The sequence below is a fragment of the Ornithodoros turicata genome, chromosome 1 (genome assembly GCF_037126465.1).
Source record: "Ornithodoros turicata isolate Travis chromosome 1, ASM3712646v1, whole genome shotgun sequence".
NCBI classification, from domain to species: domain Eukaryota; kingdom Metazoa; phylum Arthropoda; class Arachnida; order Ixodida; family Argasidae; genus Ornithodoros; species Ornithodoros turicata.
The window spans coordinates 190,487,044-190,503,126 of record NC_088201.1 but is presented as its reverse complement, the minus strand read 5'-3'; the positions used below and the strand labels follow the sequence as shown (position 1 = coordinate 190,503,126).

General features: G+C 50.4%; 21 non-coding genes across 21 annotated transcripts; all 21 read right to left on the bottom strand.

Moving 5' to 3' along the window:
• Window positions 1–103: 103 nt before the first annotated feature.
• On the bottom strand, window positions 104–225 carry LOC135380121 (U5 spliceosomal RNA). Its single transcript, XR_010419553.1, has one exon. It is a non-coding gene; the product is annotated as a U5 spliceosomal RNA (small nuclear RNA).
• A 186-nt stretch (window positions 226–411) lies between these two features.
• Window positions 412–533, bottom strand: LOC135380120 (U5 spliceosomal RNA). The gene has a single exon (XR_010419552.1). It is a non-coding gene; the product is annotated as a U5 spliceosomal RNA (small nuclear RNA).
• Window positions 534–719: 186 nt separating this feature from the next.
• On the bottom strand, window positions 720–841 carry LOC135380118 (U5 spliceosomal RNA). The gene has a single exon (XR_010419550.1). It is a non-coding gene; the product is annotated as a U5 spliceosomal RNA (small nuclear RNA).
• A 186-nt stretch (window positions 842–1,027) lies between these two features.
• LOC135380116 (U5 spliceosomal RNA) lies at window positions 1,028–1,149 on the bottom strand. Its single transcript, XR_010419549.1, has one exon. It is a non-coding gene; the product is annotated as a U5 spliceosomal RNA (small nuclear RNA).
• Window positions 1,150–1,335: 186 nt separating this feature from the next.
• On the bottom strand, window positions 1,336–1,457 carry LOC135380115 (U5 spliceosomal RNA). Its single transcript, XR_010419548.1, has one exon. It is a non-coding gene; the product is annotated as a U5 spliceosomal RNA (small nuclear RNA).
• A 186-nt stretch (window positions 1,458–1,643) lies between these two features.
• Window positions 1,644–1,765, bottom strand: LOC135380114 (U5 spliceosomal RNA). Its single transcript, XR_010419547.1, has one exon. It is a non-coding gene; the product is annotated as a U5 spliceosomal RNA (small nuclear RNA).
• Window positions 1,766–1,951: 186 nt separating this feature from the next.
• On the bottom strand, window positions 1,952–2,073 carry LOC135380113 (U5 spliceosomal RNA). Its single transcript, XR_010419546.1, has one exon. It is a non-coding gene; the product is annotated as a U5 spliceosomal RNA (small nuclear RNA).
• A 185-nt stretch (window positions 2,074–2,258) lies between these two features.
• Window positions 2,259–2,380, bottom strand: LOC135380112 (U5 spliceosomal RNA). The gene has a single exon (XR_010419545.1). It is a non-coding gene; the product is annotated as a U5 spliceosomal RNA (small nuclear RNA).
• Window positions 2,381–2,566: 186 nt separating this feature from the next.
• Window positions 2,567–2,688, bottom strand: LOC135380111 (U5 spliceosomal RNA). The gene has a single exon (XR_010419544.1). It is a non-coding gene; the product is annotated as a U5 spliceosomal RNA (small nuclear RNA).
• Window positions 2,689–2,874: 186 nt separating this feature from the next.
• Window positions 2,875–2,996, bottom strand: LOC135380110 (U5 spliceosomal RNA). The gene has a single exon (XR_010419543.1). It is a non-coding gene; the product is annotated as a U5 spliceosomal RNA (small nuclear RNA).
• A 185-nt stretch (window positions 2,997–3,181) lies between these two features.
• LOC135380109 (U5 spliceosomal RNA) lies at window positions 3,182–3,303 on the bottom strand. Its single transcript, XR_010419542.1, has one exon. It is a non-coding gene; the product is annotated as a U5 spliceosomal RNA (small nuclear RNA).
• A 186-nt stretch (window positions 3,304–3,489) lies between these two features.
• Window positions 3,490–3,611, bottom strand: LOC135380108 (U5 spliceosomal RNA). Its single transcript, XR_010419541.1, has one exon. It is a non-coding gene; the product is annotated as a U5 spliceosomal RNA (small nuclear RNA).
• Window positions 3,612–3,798: 187 nt separating this feature from the next.
• Window positions 3,799–3,919, bottom strand: LOC135379432 (U5 spliceosomal RNA). Its single transcript, XR_010418926.1, has one exon. It is a non-coding gene; the product is annotated as a U5 spliceosomal RNA (small nuclear RNA).
• A 186-nt stretch (window positions 3,920–4,105) lies between these two features.
• On the bottom strand, window positions 4,106–4,227 carry LOC135380106 (U5 spliceosomal RNA). Its single transcript, XR_010419540.1, has one exon. It is a non-coding gene; the product is annotated as a U5 spliceosomal RNA (small nuclear RNA).
• Window positions 4,228–4,414: 187 nt separating this feature from the next.
• LOC135379431 (U5 spliceosomal RNA) lies at window positions 4,415–4,535 on the bottom strand. Its single transcript, XR_010418925.1, has one exon. It is a non-coding gene; the product is annotated as a U5 spliceosomal RNA (small nuclear RNA).
• A 186-nt stretch (window positions 4,536–4,721) lies between these two features.
• Window positions 4,722–4,843, bottom strand: LOC135380105 (U5 spliceosomal RNA). Its single transcript, XR_010419539.1, has one exon. It is a non-coding gene; the product is annotated as a U5 spliceosomal RNA (small nuclear RNA).
• A 186-nt stretch (window positions 4,844–5,029) lies between these two features.
• On the bottom strand, window positions 5,030–5,151 carry LOC135380104 (U5 spliceosomal RNA). The gene has a single exon (XR_010419538.1). It is a non-coding gene; the product is annotated as a U5 spliceosomal RNA (small nuclear RNA).
• Window positions 5,152–5,338: 187 nt separating this feature from the next.
• On the bottom strand, window positions 5,339–5,459 carry LOC135379430 (U5 spliceosomal RNA). Its single transcript, XR_010418924.1, has one exon. It is a non-coding gene; the product is annotated as a U5 spliceosomal RNA (small nuclear RNA).
• Window positions 5,460–5,646: 187 nt separating this feature from the next.
• On the bottom strand, window positions 5,647–5,767 carry LOC135379429 (U5 spliceosomal RNA). Its single transcript, XR_010418923.1, has one exon. It is a non-coding gene; the product is annotated as a U5 spliceosomal RNA (small nuclear RNA).
• A 186-nt stretch (window positions 5,768–5,953) lies between these two features.
• LOC135380103 (U5 spliceosomal RNA) lies at window positions 5,954–6,075 on the bottom strand. The gene has a single exon (XR_010419537.1). It is a non-coding gene; the product is annotated as a U5 spliceosomal RNA (small nuclear RNA).
• Window positions 6,076–6,262: 187 nt separating this feature from the next.
• LOC135379426 (U5 spliceosomal RNA) lies at window positions 6,263–6,383 on the bottom strand. Its single transcript, XR_010418921.1, has one exon. It is a non-coding gene; the product is annotated as a U5 spliceosomal RNA (small nuclear RNA).
• Between the last annotated feature and the right edge of the window lie 9,700 nt (window positions 6,384–16,083).

Here is a 16,083-nt window from a genome sequence, read left to right as displayed (position 1 = left end):
TCTTTTCCTTTATTTGTTTGACTTGTTTTGGGGGTCGGGTGTGGCCGGTCAGGACACGTCCGACCTGGACGCATGTTTTCTCTTTGAATTGAATGATGTAGCCTTCCCCAAACGGGTTAGGCCTATCAAAAATTGTCTAGAAGCTCATTGTGCTGTCCCCCTCCACGGTGATCTTTAGTAAAAGGCGAAAGATCAATACGCGGATTTGAAGGGAGACCAGAGCATATGTCCTGAAATTTCAGCGTTCGTCGACGCCCTATTTAAAACATATGAGAGGCAAAGTGGTGGAGTCCCGTCTCTCTCTCTTTCTTTTCCTTTATTTGTTTGACTTGTTTTGGGGGTCTGGGTGTGGCCGGTCAGGACACGTCCGACCTGGACGCATGTTTTCTCTTTGAATTGAATGATGTAGCCTTCCCCAAACGGGTTAGGCCTATCAAAAATTGTCTAGAAGCTCATTGTGCTGTCCCCCTCCACGGTGATCTTTAGTAAAAGGCGAAAGATCAATACGCGGATTTGAAGGGAGACCAGAGCATATGTCCTGAATTTTCAGCGTTCGTCGACGCCCTATTTAAAACATATGAGAGGCAAAGTGGTGGAGTCCCGTCTCTCTCTCTTTCTTTTCCTTTATTTGTTTGACTTGTTTTGGGGGTCTGGGTGTGGCCGGTCAGGACACGTCCGACCTGGACGCATGTTTTCTCTTTGAATTGAATGATGTAGCCTTCCCCAAACGGGTTAGGCCTATCAAAAATTGTCTAGAAGCTCATTGTGCTGTCCCCCTCCACGGTGATCTTTAGTAAAAGGCGAAAGATCAATACGCGGATTTGAAGGGAGACCAGAGCATATGTCCTGAATTTTCAGCGTTCGTCGACGCCCTATTTAAAACATATGAGAGGCAAAGTGGTGGAGTCCCGTCTCTCTCTCTTTCTTTTCCTTTATTTGTTTGACTTGTTTTGGGGGTCTGGGTGTGGCCGGTCAGGACACGTCCGACCTGGACGCATGTTTTCTCTTTGAATTGAATGATGTAGCCTTCCCCAAACGGGTTAGGCCTATCAAAAATTGTCTAGAAGCTCATTGTGCTGTCCCCCTCCACGGTGATCTTTAGTAAAAGGCGAAAGATCAATACGCGGATTTGAAGGGAGACCAGAGCATATGTCCTGAAATTTCAGCGTTCGTCGACGCCCTATTTAAAACATATGAGAGGCAAAGTGGTGGAGTCCCGTCTCTCTCTCTTTCTTTTCCTTTATTTGTTTGACTTGTTTTGGGGGTCTGGGTGTGGCCGGTCAGGACACGTCCGACCTGGACGCATGTTTTCTCTTTGAATTGAATGATGTAGCCTTCCCCAAACGGGTTAGGCCTATCAAAAATTGTCTAGAAGCTCATTGTGCTGTCCCCCTCCACGGTGATCTTTAGTAAAAGGCGAAAGATCAATACGCGGATTTGAAGGGAGACCAGAGCATATGTCCTGAATTTTCAGCGTTCGTCGACGCCCTATTTAAAACATATGAGAGGCAAAGTGGTGGAGTCCCGTCTCTCTCTCTTTCTTTTCCTTTATTTGTTTGACTTGTTTTGGGGGTCTGGGTGTGGCCGGTCAGGACACGTCCGACCTGGACGCATGTTTTCTCTTTGAATTGAATGATGTAGCCTTCCCCAAACGGGTTAGGCCTATCAAAAATTGTCTAGAAGCTCATTGTGCTGTCCCCCTCCACGGTGATCTTTAGTAAAAGGCGAAAGATCAATACGCGGATTTGAAGGGAGACCAGAGCATATGTCCTGAATTTTCAGCGTTCGTCGACGCCCTATTTAAAACATATGAGAGGCAAAGTGGTGGAGTCCCGTCTCTCTCTCTTTCTTTTCCTTTATTTGTTTGACTTGTTTTGGGGGTCTGGGTGTGGCCGGTCAGGACACGTCCGACCTGGACGCATGTTTTCTCTTTGAATTGAATGATGTAGCCTTCCCCAAACGGGTTAGGCCTATCAAAAATTGTCTAGAAGCTCATTGTGCTGTCCCCCTCCACGGTGATCTTTAGTAAAAGGCGAAAGATCAATACGCGGATTTGAAGGGAGACCAGAGCATATGTCCTGAAATTTCAGCGTTCGTCGACGCCCTATTTAAAACATATGAGACGCAAAGTGGTGGAGGCCCGTCTCTCTCTCTTTCTTTTCCTTTATTTGTTTGACTTGTTTTGGGGGTCGGGTGTGGCCGGTCAGGACACGTCCGACCTGGACGCATGTTTTCTCTTTGAATTGAATGATGTAGCCTTCCCCAAACGGGTTAGGCCTATCAAAAATTGTCTAGAAGCTCATTGTGCTGTCCCCCTCCACGGTGATCTTTAGTAAAAGGCGAAAGATCAATACGCGGATTTGAAGGGAGACCAGAGCATATGTCCTGAAATTTCAGCGTTCGTCGACGCCCTATTTAAAACATATGAGACGCAAAGTGGTGGAGGCCCGTCTCTCTCTCTTTCTTTTCCTTTATTTGTTTGACTTGTTTTGGGGGTCCGGGTGTGGCCGGTCAGGACACGTCCGACCTGGACGCATGTTTTCTCTTTGAATTGAATGATGTAGCCTTCCCCAAACGGGTTAGGCCTATCAAAAATTGTCTAGAAGCTCATTGTGCTGTCCCCCTCCACGGTGATCTTTAGTAAAAGGCGAAAGATCAATACGCGGATTTGAAGGGAGACCAGAGCATATGTCCTGAAATTTCTGCGTTCGTCGACGCCCTATTTAAAACATATGAGACGCAAAGTGGTGGAGGCCCGTCTCTCTCTCTTTCTTTTCCTTTATTTGTTTGACTTGTTTTGGGGGTCCGGGTGTGGCCGGTCAGGACACGTCCGACCTGGACGCATGTTTTCTCTTTGAATTGAATGATGTAGCCTTCCCCAAACGGGTTAGGCCTATCAAAAATTGTCTAGAAGCTCATTGTGCTGTCCCCCTCCACGGTGATCTTTAGTAAAAGGCGAAAGATCAATACGCGGATTTGAAGGGAGACCAGAGCATATGTCCTGAAATTTCAGCGTTCGTCGACGCCCTATTTAAAACATATGAGACGCAAAGTGGTGGAGGCCCGTCTCTCTCTCTTTCTTTTCCTTTATTTGTTTGACTTGTTTTGGGGGTCGGGTGTGGCCGGTCAGGACACGTCCGACCTGGACGCATGTTTTCTCTTTGAATTGAATGATGTAGCCTTCCCCAAACGGGTTAGGCCTATCAAAAATTGTCTAGAAGCTCATTGTGCTGTCCCCCTCCACGGTGATCTTTAGTAAAAGGCGAAAGATCAATACGCGGATTTGAAGGGAGACCAGAGCATATGTCCTGAAATTTCAGCGTTCGTCGACGCCCTATTTAAAACATATGAGACGCAAAGTGGTGGAGGCCCGTCTCTCTCTCTTTCTTTTCCTTTATTTGTTTGACTTGTTTTGGGGGTCCGGGTGTGGCCGGTCAGGACACGTCCGACCTGGACGCATGTTTTCTCTTTGAATTGAATGATGTAGCCTTCCCCAAACGGGTTAGGCCTATCAAAAATTGTCTAGAAGCTCATTGTGCTGTCCCCCTCCACGGTGATCTTTAGTAAAAGGCGAAAGATCAATACGCGGATTTGAAGGGAGACCAGAGCATATGTCCTGAAATTTCTGCGTTCGTCGACGCCCTATTTAAAACATATGAGACGCAAAGTGGTGGAGGCCCGTCTCTCTCTCTTTCTTTTCCTTTATTTGTTTGACTTGTTTTGGGGGTCCGGGTGTGGCCGGTCAGGACACGTCCGACCTGGACGCATGTTTTCTCTTTGAATTGAATGATGTAGCCGTCCCCAAACGGGTTAGGCCTATCAAAAATTGTCTAGAAGCTCATTGTGCTGTCCCCCTCCACGGTGATCTTTAGTAAAAGGCGAAAGATCAATACGCGGATTTGAAGGGAGACCAGAGCATATGTCCTGAAATTTCTGCGTTCGTCGACGCCCTATTTAAAACATATGAGACGCAAAGTGGTGGAGGCCCGTCTCTCTCTCTTTCTTTTCCTTTATTTGTTTGACTTGTTTTGGGGGTCCGGGTGTGGCCGGTCAGGACACGTCCGACCTGGACGCATGTTTTCTCTTTGAATTGAATGATGTAGCCTTCCCCAAACGGGTTAGGCCTATCAAAAATTGTCTAGAAGCTCATTGTGCTGTCCCCCTCCACGGTGATCTTTAGTAAAAGGCGAAAGATCAATACGCGGATTTGAAGGGAGACCAGAGCATATGTCCTGAAATTTCTGCGTTCGTCGACGCCCTATTTAAAACATATGAGACGCAAAGTGGTGGAGGCCCGTCTCTCTCTCTTTCTTTTCCTTTATTTGTTTGACTTGTTTTGGGGGTCCGGGTGTGGCCGGTCAGGACACGTCCGACCTGGACGCATGTTTTCTCTTTGAATTGAATGATGTAGCCGTCCCCAAACGGGTTAGGCCTATCAAAAATTGTCTAGAAGCTCATTGTGCTGTCCCCCTCCACGGTGATCTTTAGTAAAAGGCGAAAGATCAATACGCGGATTTGAAGGGAGACCAGAGCATATGTCCTGAAATTTCTGCGTTCGTCGACGCCCTATTTAAAACATATGAGACGCAAAGTGGTGGAGGCCCGTCTCTCTCTCTTTCTTTTCCTTTATTTGTTTGACTTGTTTTGGGGGTCCGGGTGTGGCCGGTCAGGACACGTCCGACCTGGACGCATGTTTTCTCTTTGAATTGAATGATGTAGCCTTCCCCAAACGGGTTAGGCCTATCAAAAATTGTCTAGAAGCTCATTGTGCTGTCCCCCTCCACGGTGATCTTTAGTAAAAGGCGAAAGATCAATACGCGGATTTGAAGGGAGACCAGAGCATATGTCCTGAAATTTCTGCGTTCGTCGACGCCCTATTTAAAACATATGAGACGCAAAGTGGTGGAGGCCCGTCTCTCTCTCTTTCTTTTCCTTTATTTGTTTGACTTGTTTTGGGGGTCCGGGTGTGGCCGGTCAGGACACGTCCGACCTGGACGCATGTTTTCTCTTTGAATTGAATGATGTAGCCTTCCCCAAACGGGTTAGGCCTATCAAAAATTGTCTAGAAGCTCATTGTGCTGTCCCCCTCCACGGTGATCTTTAGTAAAAGGCGAAAGATCAATACGCGGATTTGAAGGGAGACCAGAGCATATGTCCTGAAATTTCTGCGTTCGTCGACGCCCTATTTAAAACATATGAGACGCAAAGTGGTGGAGGCCCGTCTCTCTCTCTTTCTTTTCCTTTATTTGTTTGACTTGTTTTGGGGGTCCGGGTGTGGCCGGTCAGGACACGTCCGACCTGGACGCATGTTTTCTCTTTGAATTGAATGATGTAGCCGTCCCCAAACGGGTTAGGCCTATCAAAAATTGTCTAGAAGCTCATTGTGCTGTCCCCCTCCACGGTGATCTTTAGTAAAAGGCGAAAGATCAATACGCGGATTTGAAGGGAGACCAGAGCATATGTCCTGAAATTTCTGCGTTCGTCGACGCCCTATTTAAAACATATGAGACGCAAAGTGGTGGAGGCCCGTCTCTCTCTCTTTCTTTTCCTTTATTTGTTTGACTTGTTTTGGGGGTCCGGGTGTGGCCGGTCAGGACACGTCCGACCTGGACGCATGTTTTCTCTTTGAATTGAATGATGTAGCCGTCCCCAAACGGGTTAGGCCTATCAAAAATTGTCTAGAAGCTCATTGTGCTGTCCCCCTCCACGGTGATCTTTAGTAAAAGGCGAAAGATCAATACGCGGATTTGAAGGGAGACCAGAGCATATGTCCTGAAATTTCTGCGTTCGTCGACGCCCTATTTAAAACATATGAGACGCAAAGTGGTGGAGGCCCGTCTCTCTCTCTTTCTTTTCCTTTATTTGTTTGACTTGTTTTGGGGGTCCGGGTGTGGCCGGTCAGGACACGTCCGACCTGGACGCATGTTTTCTCTTTGAATTGAATGATGTAGCCTTCCCCAAACGGGTTAGGCCTATCAAAAATTGTCTAGAAGCTCATTGTGCTGTCCCCCTCCACGGTGATCTTTAGTAAAAGGCGAAAGATCAATACGCGGATTTGAAGGGAGACCAGAGCATATGTCCTGAAATTTCTGCGTTCGTCGACGCCCTATTTAAAACATATGAGACGCAAAGTGGTGGAGGCCCGTCTCTCTCTCTTTCTTTTCCTTTATTTGTTTGACTTGTTTTGGGGGTCCGGGTGTGGCCGGTCAGGACACGTCCGACCTGGACGCATGTTTTCTCTTTGAATTGAATGATGTAGCCGTCCCCAAACGGGTTAGGCCTATCAAAAATTGTCTAGAAGCTCATTGTGCTGTCCCCCTCCACGGTGATCTTTAGTAAAAGGCGAAAGATCAATACGCGGATTTGAAGGGAGACCAGAGCATATGTCCTGAAATTTCTGCGTTCGTCGACGCCCTATTTAAAACATATGAGACGCAAAGTGGTGGAGGCCCGTCTCTCTCTCTTTCTTTTCCTTTATTTGTTTGACTTGTTTTGGGGGTCCGGGTGTGGCCGGTCAGGACACGTCCGACCTGGACGCATGTTTTCTCTTTGAGTTGAATGATGTAGCCTTCCCCAAACGGGTTAGGCCTATCAAAAATTGTCTAGAAGCTCATTGTGCTGTCCCCCTCCACGGTGATCTTTAGTAAAAGGCGAACTTTATTGTCAAAAACTACCATCCAAAACTACCAAACTACCATCACCACCAAAACCCAGTCCCTCCAGAGCCTACTCACAAAACCCAGAACTTAACACTTGAAGCGCTATCCACATTCGTACATTGCACGTGGTGTGACCCCATCCCAGACTTCTGGTTTCCCAGAAGCGACCAGTCCAACAGAAACAACTATCGCTCCGCATCCTACCCCACTCAAAATTTGATCAGCACTTTCCCTTGCTGTCGTATAAAAACTCTCCAGTGGGATTTCCACCGTTTCTTAAAGGCCACCTCCCCGATAACGTCCAACTCGTGTTGGAGCTTCCTGTGCAAGGACAGCCTCACGTAAAACGTCACAACTCGCAGGGACTCGTTCGTGCCCCCGTACAATTTTCTGTTTCTTGATGACCACAACTGAAATTTTATCTCATTTAAAAGCAGGCAAAATGATGGAACCTGCCCTCGTCCCACTGGCACAGGGTCAAACACGTGCACTGTAGTATACTGAATAACAGGCAACGCAAACAAATCCGCCATTTTTCGCCACATTGCAGCTGCCATTATACAATCATAAAAAATGTGTTTGTGGTTCTCTACACCACCACATGTCGCACAATCGCTAGATGCACGAAAACGAAAACGATACAGCCTTGTTGCCACGGGTAATACATTGTGGGACATTTCCCAGGCGACATCCGCGCGGTCATCCTCTAAATAGGTGGACAGTAATAACCCTCTCGTTTCGGCAACATGCGTGGTGATCTCGTCCTTCTTACATTCATAGAACAACGTCTCATAGATTTTCTTCGTCGTCAGGAACCTGATGTTGTCACTTGGCAGCACCCTTTGCAAAATTCGTACGTACTTAGCAAGTTCTACATAAAATCGGCCGGGTGTCTCGGCTCTGGGCAACAAGTGATTGATTGGCACACCAAAAAGAGTACACAACGTTCCCATACTATACAGAGCCAAGGACTTGGCAACATGATCCCCGTCCTCCAAAGCCCTACACGTCTGAGTGATGGCCAAGGCCACACACATTAGCCTGATATTGAAAATGCTAAACCCCCCGCACTCAGCTGGTCCCTGAATTACAACCCTTTTTACTTTCTCAGGCCTCCCCTGCCAAAGAACGGACATCATTGTACGAGTCAGCTTCTTTTCCACCACTCTCGTAGGAAGAGTGCATGTGCCCGCGTACCAAATGGCTGAACACATTTCATTTCTGATTATATCCCGTCTTCCTCTATACCCTGTGCTGATCCCCTCGTATTTCTCTTTGACAGCATCAAGACTTTTCTGAATCTCAGTCCATGTCCTGGGTGCCACGCCCTCCGCCGTAAAGACGATGCCAAGCACCTTCATTTGCTGCACGACGGGTATGCCGGCTATCTGCACTTGACTTCCTGGGAGATTCACTTTCATGACTGCTGACTTTTCCTTATTAAGGCGTGCACCTGAGCCCGCAGCGTATACCTCCATGAGCCTCAGAGCCTCCCCGATCGCCGACGGCTTAGTCGTGCACAGCGTCATGTCATCGGCGTATGCAAACACCGTGGACAAGCCAACACTTCCTGGTGTGAACGCCTTCGGGATGGCGGCACTGCTTGCCACAAGCCTGACAAACGGCTCAAAGCACAGGGCATACAATAGGGGTGAGATCGGGCAGCCTTGGCGAACCCCTGACAGGACTGAGAATCTTCTGCTCAACTTGCCATTGATTTCGATGACGCTGCTTATGTCCGTATACAGCAACCCAACAAACCGCCTGAATACCAAAGGAAGACCAATTCTCTCCAGCACATGGAACATATAATCATGTGCGACCCTATCGAACGCCTTTTCCTGGTCAAAACTGGCCAGAAGAAGAGAGCCCTGTCTCTGCTGGTAGTAACCAATCATGTCTCGCAATGCCATCAAGTGCGAGTGCACGCTCCTTCCCTTAACAGCAGAGGCCTGAGCCGGCGACAGCAAACAGTCCATCGCCTGACTTAATCTCAGCTGCATTGCCTTTGCCAGTATTTTATAGTCTGTATTTAACAGGGTCACCGGTCGCCAAGCCCTTAACTCTGTCCTCCTATTTTCATCTTTGCACAACAATTTGATGACCCCGACTCTAAGGGATTGCGGTAAACTTCCTTCTCTCAGGCACAAACGAAAAACCGTGGTTAACGGCAGTGCCAGTTCCCTCCAAAATACACGGTAAAACTCTGGTGGGAGACCGTCAGATCCCGGGCTCTTACCCAACCTCAATGCCTTCATTGCTTCTGTTATCTCTTCCACCGAAAACTCATTTTCAAATATTTCACCTCCTCCCTCTAATTTCGGTAAGTGTTTGTCCAGCAGCTTCCACGCGTCCCTATCCACGTGTTTTGGAGCGTATAGTTCAGCGTAAAAATCCACGCACGCTTCCTCTATTTCGTCTTGCGTCTGACGCAGGACACCATCAGACCCACAGACTTCTTGCAAGGCTGTGGGCCGTCTTCTCACCGTCGCTGTGTTTAACTCGCGAGAGGTCATAACTACCTGCCCTGCGTAATTCGGTCTCTGCACTGGTGGCGTCGACTTCAGAAGCAATACGCTTAAGTCTTCTTGCAGTTCCCTATATGCTTCTAGTTGGGCTGCGGTCTCTAGGCCCAAACCGCGCAAACTGCGCAGACCCCACCGTATGGCATAGATCATTTCCCTCCGCTCCCGGGCACGTTGCTTCCCCCACTTTTTAAACGCGTGAATTATTTCGCCCTTCAACGTCTCCCACCAGTCAACCGAACATATTCCTTTGGCTTCGTGGCTACTGATTATACGTCTAATATCGTCTGCCACTTCGTCGTCATACAACAGACTAGTGTTCAGTCGCCACCGGTTGGGAAGCCTCCCAAATCCGCCTACAAAAGCAAACTCGACTGCCAGCATGCAATGGTCACTCAAATAAACAGATCCAGTATTAAGTTGCGCTACTTCACAGTCCACAATGTTACGCGTCACAGTACGATTTACATAGCACCTGTCTAAACGCACACTTCGGCCTTGCGCATGAAAAGTAAAACCGCGCGTTGAACCATACACATGTTCCCATGCATCAACAAAATCGTAAGCATTTACTAAGCGCCTCAACCCCTTAGCTTTCCATGGCCTGCTAACTAAAGATCCCCCTGTGCAGTCAACACATTCATTAAGTACACAATTAAAGTCACCGGTCAGGATTCTTTCCCCGGAACCAACCAAAAAGCCATCTAACGACTCGAAGAACAAACTTCTTTCCTGATTATCTATAGGCACGTAGACGTTTACAATTTTATAGACTTTCCCTTCAAACACAACGTCTGCCACGATGACTCGACCTTGATCGTCCCGGACGTACTGCCTTATCTCGCCCCGGAAAGAAGGCGACAAGGCTATCGTTACGCCCCGGGAATTCCTCGCTCCAAAGCTACTCACAGTTATCATACCAGTAGTGCGCTCAAAATTTCTAACATCTGCCAGGCAGAAGAAGTGTGTTTCTTGCAAACATACAATGTGTAGATCCAGTTTCTGAACTACCTCTTTAAACATTTCCTGCTTCTTATATCCTCGCAGTCCCCGAATATTAAACGTTGCGAGTTTGAACGTAATTAATAAAACGAGAAACACTAGTCCTCTCACCAGACAAGTTCCATTTCGCGCGAAAGTCAGTTCTTAATCTTTTTCCTGCACCCTCTGCCTCGCTGTGGAAGGGAGGCCAGCTGTCCGGGCAGTTGATGCACACTTTTGCTTCCGGACGAAACTGTCCCCGTCGAAAGCGGACGTTTCATCCCTGCTGGTGAAGCACCCTCGTCGTCCTCCATGTTGACGTTTTCACCCTCGTCGTCCTCCACGTTGACGTTTTCACCCTTGTCGTCCTCCATGTTGACGTTTTCATCCTTATCGTCCTCCATGTTGACATTCTCACCCTTGTCGTCCTCCATGTTGACGTTCTCACCCTTGGGGTCGTCCTCTTCCGTGTCGGCCTCGATATTACCCGTCGCTATCACTAAGCTCCCACCAGACAGGCTGTGGGACAGGTCACCATCCTGGGTGTCGGACGGACTCTCCTCGCCCATGGCGTCAGGCACTGTCTCGCCGCTGCCAGACTCTTCAGCTGTAGCACTCGGCCCCGGGACAGTCACGCCTCGCTCTTCCACTCGTACATCAAGCTCCTTTGCCACGGCCTCTGACCAATCTGCTACCCGCTCTGGCACCTCGGTTGCCTCAAGGACGTTCTCTGCCAACGGCCTGCCCGGCTCTGCCCGGGATGTAACGTTCGCATAGGACGTCACCGCACAGGCTGAGGCTGCGTGGTCTTCGCCACACTTCTTGCATGGGGCTTGGCACCCCCTGGCAGAGTGGCCATACTCACTGCATCGCAGACAATACTCAGTCCGGCAATTGAAAGAGAAGTGACCCGCCTGACCGCATCGCCGACACGTCTTGCGCATTCCGGAATAGACACACATGGTCTGGAATCCGTCAATTTCAACAAAGTTGGGTACTTCCCGGTCCATCACCATGATGACCCGCCGACTACCCCTTTCGATGGTCGGGGCCTCCTGGAAGTAGTCACGCTTCACCGTGATCACTTGCCCGTACTTCTTAAATTCCACTTCCACGTCTTCATTGGGAACCTCTATCGGCAAGAAATGCAGCGATACGGTCTTTGTGTTCCTTTCGCAAGGAACAAGCACATAGTCTCGCCCTTTAACTTCTAACATGCCCTTCGCTGCAAGGGCTTCCGCCGCCTGCTTAGAGCGCACCGTGATGGCAAACCTGCCATGTCCAAATGGGTTAATCCCCTTCGAGGCATTAACCCCCACATGTTTGAGCATAGACTGCAGAACGTCGCTCATGCGAACGTCCTGGTCCGTTTCCAAGAAAAAGCTTAACTCACGTTGAATTTTCCGACGGGCTGCCATCTTCCTTGGCGAAACGCAGCTGGAAGAGGCTGCCAGGAGCTTGAAATTAAACAAAATTCAATGAAATTTAGCAGAGCGATCGAACAACACATCCCAACCCGCTCGTCGTCGTCGTCGTCGTAAAAGGCGAAAGATCATTACGCGGATTTGAAGGGAGACCAGAGCATATGTCCTGAATTTTCTGCGTTCGTCGACGCCCTATTTAAAACATATGAGAGGCAAAGTGGTGGAGTCCCGCCTCTCTCTCTTTCTTTTCCTTTATTTGTTTGACTTGCCTTGGGGGTCTGGGTGTGGCCGGTCAGGACACGTCCGACCTGGACGCATGTTTTCTCTTTGAATTGAATGATGTAGCCTTCCCCAAACGGGTTAGGCCTATCAAAAATTGTCTAGAAGCTCATTGTGTTGTCCCCCTCCACGGTGATCTTTAGTAAATATTTATTGAATTGAATAAACGATACAACGGAAATCCTTACGAACGGAAAAACCTTACAACGCCAAAAGCAAAAACACGGAACACAGGAGGCGATCAAAACAATACCCGGAACTAATGCTGGAAACAGCTATGTACAAAATCTATATACAAAATCGAAGGAGAGCAGTTCTGTACAAAGCCTATACACAAAGGAGAGCAGCTATATACAAAACATATATACACTTTTAAATATATATCACAGATTACACATTATTGAAAGATGAAAGTTTGATGACCGGCGACTATACAACTACTATACAAAAATTTACATCGTAACAGCTGTCATGAAGCCACTGTCTCTTCATAACTTCACCACGACTTCACCCCGCGCGAGCACGAAGACGTTGTGGTGGTTCTTCCACCGGCTACGAAATTCCTGGCGGCCCAGGGCCCGAAGTTCCATCTTGAGGCGTGTCCTCAGAGCAACGCGGCACGCGAACATCAAGTTCACAAGGATGGCGGGGGCAGAGCCGTACACAGTCCGAGTTCGGGCGCACCACAGCTGATAGCTGATTTCTGCCGCGAGCAGCAGAAAGGCGGGTTGCTTCCGCGTCGGAACTGGGATGGGGTCCAGGAAGTGAACGGTCTCGTAGGAGACTCGAGGGAGTCCATACAGCATGGCCACCCGTCGCCACAGAGCAGCAGCGTTGACACAGTCGAAGAAGATGTGCCGATGTGTCTCTTCTTCGCCACAGACTGCGCAAGCGGTTGACCTGGATAGCCCGAAACGGTGTAGTCGAGCTCGTGCCGGGAGGACGTCGTGACTGTGCTGCCAGAGGATGTCGGCGCGTGAGCCCTCGATGAGCCGAGACGTTAGGTTGCTTCGGTCGTGTTGCTCTGCTGGTTGTCGGACGGGACGGTAGATCTCACACAGCGCCTCGTACAGGCTTCTTGCGGTCCACGTAGGAAAGTCGGCATCCGGGAGGTGCTGGTGTATGCGTGTGGCGTACATGCGCATGAGCTGATAGAACACCATCCGCCGATCACTGTGAGGGCGGGTGAGGTCGTACGTCCCACCAAAGACACGGATCGATGGCCCGCTAAAGAAGACAGCGAGGTCATGGGAAATGTGCCCTGTGTCGCGTAGCACGCCGAAGAGTGTCGCCAAACCGAGGGCTGCACAAAACAGTCGGACGTCCGGGAAGTTCCATCCGCCAAGCCGGGAGGGCCTCACCATCACTGAGCGCTGTACTCGTTCGGGACGGCCGTCCCAGAAGAACTGGAACGTCATGCGGTCGGCTCGTCGGGCGGTCACCATGGCAGGTTGAAAGGCCGTGCCAAAATACCAAAGCGGCGAGCAGATGTGTCTTGACACTGCCTCTGCGCGTGCCCTCAAGTCCAGGAAGACGGCGGATAGCGACTGCAGCCGAGACTCCATCCCCCGTAGCGCCGTGGCCCAGTTGTTCGTAAGGGGGCCTCGTCTATTGAACTGGATTCCTAAGATCCTGCACGACTCCTTGACAGGAATGCCATAGGCGTGGCTGTAGGGGAAATCCGCGCCAAGCGCCAGCACTGCAGACTTGCCTTCGTTCACCTTGGCTCCAGAAGCGTTGCCGTACTGTTCCAAGCAATCGAGCACAGGTCGGATCGCGGTCGCGTCTGGTAGGCACACCGTGAGGTCATCGGCGTAGGCAAACGCCGTGGGGAAACGGTGGCTGCCGGGAATAGGTAGGCGAGGCACCAGGCTTTGTCTTGAAATCATCCGTATGGCGGCCTCAAAGACGAGCACGTAAAGAAGAGGTGAGAGCGGGCACCCCTGCCTAACTCCGGATTGCACAGGAAAAGCCTCAGACGGTTTTCCGTTGGCCAGGACCTGACTGCGGGCGTCGTTGTAGAGCAGCCTCACCAATCGCTGGAAGCACTCGCCAAATCCTGCCCGGCGCAGCACGAAAAACAGGAATTCGTGGCACACACGGTCGAACGCCTTCTGCTGGTCGAAGGACACTACGAATGCAGGTGTAGCTCGGTCGGCAGCCCAGTAGAATATATCCCGCAGAGCAAAAAGATGCTGCTGGATGCTGCGGCCTGGGACGGAGCAAGCCTGGACGGGAGATACGAGCAAGTGCATTACGCGGCCAAGCCGTTGCTGGATTACTTTGGCAAAGATTTTGTAATCCACGTTGAGTAACGTTATCGGTCTCCACGCCGTAAGCTCTTCGCGGCGGTTCTTGTCCTTGCAGAGGAGTTTTATTAGACCGCATCGAGATGACGCTGGCAGGATACCCTGCTCCACGGCCTCGGCGAAGACCTCCCAGAGGGCTTCACCAAGCAAGTCCCAAAATCGCAGATAGAATTCGATAGGAAGTCCATCTGGTCCTGGACACTTCCCTTTCTTCATAGACTTTGCCGCTTGGTAAACCTCCGGGATGGACACGTCGAAGTCCAGGTCTCCCGACTGGTCAGCTGTCAAACTGGGGTAGTCGGCACAGATGTTCTCCCACAGCGCTGTCTGCACTGGTTTGCGCGAGAACAGGCTGGCGAAGAAGTCTTGACAGGTGCTGACAATGTGTTCCAACGAGGTGGCCACTGTGCCGTCCTCCTGCACGAGACGTTCCAGACGTACCGGGGAAGAACGCTGGGTTGCAGCAAGGGTAGACCGCGTTGCCGCTGTCTGGTACGGAGACCCTCGACGTCGGCCTGTGGACGGTGCCCATCCCTGAGACTTCCTGTGTAGCAAGGCCGATAGTTCCGCCAGGAGCTCCTTGTACGCGGAAACCTCCTCCTGGGTCTCCAGACCAGCTTCCAAGAGACCTCTGAGACCGACTTGCAGGACGCGAACCTCACGGCGTTTCTCCGCAGCTAGCTGTTTTCCCCAGATCTGCAGGATGTCGCGCGCTCCCTCCTTCAAGCTATCCCACCACTCGAGTGACCGGTCTTCAGCCATTTTTAAGCGAAGGTATGCCGTTAAGTCCGCCACCACCCTGTCATCTTCCAAGAGTGACACGTTAAGGCGCCAAGGGGCACGTTGTAGTCCAAAGCCCGAGGAGTCTTGCGTGTCCAAAACCAATGCCCGATGGTCGGAGAAGTACTGTGCTGACGTGCCCACTTGCACCACCGCACAGTCCACGAGAGCCGGTACCACCGTCTTGGTCACGTAGAATCTGTCCAGTCGCGCGTGACGATCCTGAAAGGAGTACGTAAAACCTGGAGTGTCTCCGTGTAGGTGATTCCACGCGTCCGTCAAGTCACATGCCCTGACTAAACGACTCAGTTCCTTGGCCTTCCAGGGCTGGTTTCTTGCTGTTCCTCCGGCTCTGTCGTGGACATCGTCAAGGACGCAGTTAAAGTCACCAGCAAGGAGCACATCCCTCTTTCCCATCAGGTACGGATCCAGGTTTCTGAAGAACTCGTTCCTTTCCTGATAGTCAGTAGGCGCGTACACTGATATCAGGCGATTGTCGCGTCCTTGAACTGATATGTCAACTGAGACCACTCGGCCTTCAAAATCATAACTGTGCCGTAGAACTGTGCCACGAAAACGACTTGTAAGCAAGATGGCAACGCCCCGAGACCGCGGGTTGCCGAAACTGTAAAAACCATTCGTGCCAATACGCTGGGAGAAGGACTTTGCTTCCGAAATGCTGCTGAAGTGCGTTTCCTGGAGAAACGCGACGTCGACTCCAAGGGATTCCAGCAGGGAGCCAAGTGCCCTCTGCTTGCGGTGTTGACGCAGTCCTCGTACATTAAGACTTAGTACCTTCATTATCGGGTAATGGGAGGGGGGTTTGGGACGTAAGACTGGCGTCTTGCCTAGCCTTCTTGCAGTCAGGCTTCGGGGTGCCCTTGCCTTCCTTCAACCACTCTTCTTCTGACGGCGTCGAATACGACAGGGAGCCGGTCGAGGGATGCGGACGTTTCGGGGGCTGACCACCTGCATTGTTGTCCTCCCGCATGTCTTCGCAGGCAGCGTCGTCTTCGAGAGCGTCTTCGTCGATGACGAGACCAGGCTCTGAGCCGTCGCTGTCGACTGATGATATGCCTGGGTGCGAAAAGTCAGCACCGTTAAGCAGTTCCTCAGTCTCGGTTGA